This window comes from Alligator sinensis, unplaced genomic scaffold (genome assembly GCF_000455745.1).
Source record: "Alligator sinensis unplaced genomic scaffold, ASM45574v1 scaffold1399_1, whole genome shotgun sequence".
Lineage (NCBI taxonomy): Eukaryota > Metazoa > Chordata > Crocodylia > Alligatoridae > Alligator > Alligator sinensis.
Genome location: NW_005843513.1, coordinates 88354 through 92712, shown reverse-complemented (window position 1 = coordinate 92712; position 4359 = coordinate 88354). Strand labels below are relative to the sequence as shown.

General features: G+C 41.9%; 1 pseudogene; it reads right to left on the bottom strand.

Annotated features, from left to right (window-relative positions):
• Positions 1-1020: 1020 nt before the first annotated feature.
• Positions 1021-4359, bottom strand: part of LOC102380385 — a 65026-nt pseudogene continuing 61687 nt past the window's right edge.

Sequence of the window (4359 nt, the reverse complement as noted above, 5' to 3'; positions counted from 1 at the left end):
CCATTTTTCAGTACGGGGTCCCTGATACATGTGATGCTCTGGGTGCTTTAATTAGAGAGGCTCTTGAAGCTGATCTAATCAGAGCACGCTCCCCCCTCCCAACTCCTGGAGCACGTCTATAAATGTCCATGATGCCCTGTGTTTATTGGTTCTGATAAACTGCTATTTAAATTCTCTTTACAAATACATTCTACAGTAACTGTGTCTAAGGACTAAGGCATCCTGTCTTGAGAGATTAACAGTCAGCCCTATGCATTTTGTAAAATCTGCTCCTGGGCTGATGCCTATGTATCCAGCAGCTGATTCTACAGAGCTCTGCAGCAAAGCACATCCACACCCAGGGCACGCATCTATCCCTGAATGCCCAAGTGTGCGCTAAGCCCCTTTGTGATTAGTTGCTAGCTCACTAGTGAGACTCGGACAGTAATAATTTGGTTAAAAGAAAGTCAAGCAAGCTAGAAACAATTCAAAATCAAGTAGATTCTAACTCACAACTCAATACAGATATTTGATACTGCAGATATTGCGTCCAAAGAGAAAGATTTCAGTTCAAAATAATACAATTACAATATCTGTGTAAAACATGTACACTTGTCAGAGTGCAAGAGCCTGTTATATTCACTATGTTTTTCATTACAGTTGCTATTTGCTACGTTGTGAATTCAGTCTTGGTTTGCACCATGTTTTTCGAAGATGGAATGAAACACTTTTGCAATAATTTGAAAGGAAAATGGAATTTCTTCCTGACTGAAGGAATATGAATTTTGAAAGTTAATAACAGCGAGATTCTTGTAAGTAAAAAGTGCAAATACGTGTGCATAGCCTCCAAACTTGACCTGTCTGGCTTCAGATGTGAGATTCTGTCTATAAAAGGCAGTTCATGGGATCAGCACCTATGGTTGCTTTTGATTGAGCAGTTATGCCAAAGTAAGAAAAATCCACCATCAATAACATGTTAAAGAAAAAAAAATAAATAGGTGAATCTTGTTTTTCTTATTCAGCTATTAACCATATCTGTACCTTGTCATTTCTTTCACACAGAAATTTTAGCTTCTGTGCTTTCTTGTGCATAAATACGCCTTCCAGATTTCCTGTTTCCACAGAGCGCAGTTCAATAGCTTTCTCTTCCCAGCCCATGGCCTGGTTAGAGTGAAGATAAGCTAAAATGAAATAAAGCCACATTTTAACCTGTTACGTAGCTATATAAGGCAGACGCCCACTGGGGTGGGTGTGCTTGCTTTGCGAACGATTGCCAAGCACCATTTTCTGCGCAGGAAATAAAGGTTAAGTTGGATCCTTCACCCCTGTGTGTTTATTGGCACAAGCACACCGGGCACGAACTCACTGTCCTTTGGGGACAACACTCCAACAAAACCTATACTGAAATACTGCATAGAAGATAGATGGTAAAAGGTTAGCTCCTGGCCCTGGGGGAAATCCTTAATAAACAGACTTTACAAATGTGATCCACTCAGGAAGGTTTGTCAAATCTATTAAAGCTTCCCCCCAAAACACAGCAGGACGACCAACCTATACAGTTACTCCGCAGTGCTTTGCACTGTCTGGGGCATCAGCACTGTTTGCATCCGTTTTACCTTCTTCCTACAATATTGCCTTTTTGATCAGTGCTTCAGTGTGCACTGTGCTCTTTTATCCATTTCTTTTACCATTTCACCATCTCTTATTCTTAATTCTCTGTGAAAGAGCAGAGTTTTGTGGTTTAACAAGGTAAGAAATGCACTCTTCACTCCGCACTCTGATTATATATTTTTTAACTTCTTTAACTTATCCAAGAGATTAGAGCCTCTCTTTTCATTAAACGGATCTGCATCCTAATGTGTGCTATGGATATTAAAAATGCAAGCGAGATGTCTAGAAAACACCACTCAGTACTAGATTCTGACTTCCCTTACAGCAGTATTTATCTGAGGTAATTATACTTACCCCATTGGAGTGTCTCTGACTTTACACTGGTGGAAATGAAACTAGAACTGGACATACCTGCCATTCACTTTAATTATTGCCATTTAAAAAAAAGGTCTTAACAACAGAGTTGTACCTAAACTCTCTGCATTTGTTTCGATTCTAAGTAGTTTTTTTGATTTCCATAATTACAGTAAATTAGTGAACATCATATACTAACAATACATGGCAATAATGCTAGTGCCAGGTGATTTTAACTGTAGCAACCTTGCTCGTGTAACATAGCATTTAGATTACTATAATAACGTATGCTGTGGTGATTAGGTAACATATGGAAAATAAATGCCGTATTTTTGCAAATCGCATACACCCCACTCTCCGTCACCCCAAAAAAAGACATCCACCTCCTTTGGGAAGGCAGAGTGAAGGAGAAAATAATTCCTTTTTAACCAAACTGTTCAGATCAGTTTCCTTATTTAGGATGTGCACCCCCACTTTCAATGGCCAATATTTGGGGGAAAGGTGTACGGTAAGCAAATAAATAAAGGTAAGTGTTGTCAGCAAAGGGCTTGATGATTCGAGCCCCTTCTCATTTCACTGATATCTCTGGCAAGACTCCTACTGCCAGAGGAGTATGACCAAGATTTCACCCTTAGTTTTATCTCCCGATGCTGGAAATAAAAGGTAAATGGGAAGCTGAGAGCAGCATTTCTCAGAACCAGGGTAGGGAAATGATATGGCAGGATGTCAAAAATACATCCAAGGGCAGCTCTTCAGCTGGTGCACACTGTTTTAACTTCATTAAAGTCAATGAGTCCCAGTTTACATGTATCTATCGGTGGTTAATTGACAGCAGTAAGCGGTTCTGGAACTGACAGTACCTTCTGGCTTGTGCGGAATCTGTGGTGATTAGGTAACATATGGAAAATAAATGCCGTATTTTTGCAAATCTCATACACCCCACTCTCCGTCACCCCAAAAAGACATCCACCTCCTTTGGGAAGGCAGAGTGAAGGAGAAAATAATTCCTTTTTAACCAAACTGTTCAGATCAGTTTCCTTATTTAGGATGTGCACCCCCACTTTCAATGGCCAATATTTGGGGGAAAGGTGTACGGTAAGCAAATAAATAAAGGTAAGTGTTGTCAGCAAAGGGCTTGATGATTCGAGCCCCTTCTCATTTCACTGATATCTCTGGCAAGACTCCTACTGCCAGAGGAGTATGACCAAGATTTCACCCTTAGTTTTATCTCCCGATGCTGGAAATAAAAGGTAAATGGGAAGCTGAGAGCAGCATTTCTCAGAACCAGGGTAGGGAAATGATATGGCAGGATGTCAAAAATACATCCAAGGGCAGCTCTTCAGCTAGTGCACACTGTTTTAACTTCATTAAAGTCAATGAGTCCCAGTTTACATCTATCTATCGGTGGTTAATTGAGAGCAGTAAGTGGTTCTGGAACTGACAGTACCTTGTGGCATACAGACTTGGGAGAGATTTGGATAGTCCATTTTGTCTCATACATTTGATCATATCCTTCACTGAGATTCACTGGAAAACTTAGCAGTTCATAACACAAAGAAAATGCCTGACTTGGCTTGCAGTGGGATACGGTCTGTGTAGCATCAAAATAGCAGGGGTAGCTTAAACCGGCTATGAATTTCTGGCAGGCAGGGAGCTCAAAGGTACAAGGTTTCCCATTATCCCTGCTTCTCCTTGGGCTCCTGGCAGATGTTACACTTAAGGCGTGATTAATCATTTAATTGCGTCTTAAGTAGCAGCTACACATTCATGCAATGAATGGTGCGATAGAACAGGGGAAAAGCCACAACATTATTATGCATATTTTGTGCAATAACGTTGTGGCTGGTTCCCATCGGGCCATACATGAAATGTGTGGCATTCCCAGGCCTGGAAGTGTCCTGAGAGTCTCAAAGGGCTCATGTGTGCTCCTGCAGCTGGGAGCATACAGACCCTGACTGGTGAGCCCAGCCACAGGGGTGCACAACAGCCCTTCAAGGCTCAAATTTCGGGCTCTCCTTGGCATCAGCAATAGGGCATAGTTGTGGGATTGGGGATCGGATCCCAATCATATGTGGCAGGGCAGTAGGCGCAATTGCTGGGATCGTGGATCACATCCCATTGCACCTTTAACTGAACGTCTGTCAGGGGCCCTGGCTACTGCACTAGGGCCAGGATGGTAAATACTACCCTGCCTTCGATATTTTTTGTGACAAACTTTCATCCCCTTCATTGAAGGGCTGCTTTACGTAGGGAAGCTACTGCAATATAAACTGAGGTGTGGATTTGCACTATACTAGCTAGTCCACACAAACTCCCTGTGTTCCCACCATTACTGTACAATAAATGGAACAAACTACAAAGGCATTCGAGAGCAGGGGTGGGAAAAATACGGCAGATTCAGCCCACAGAGGGACT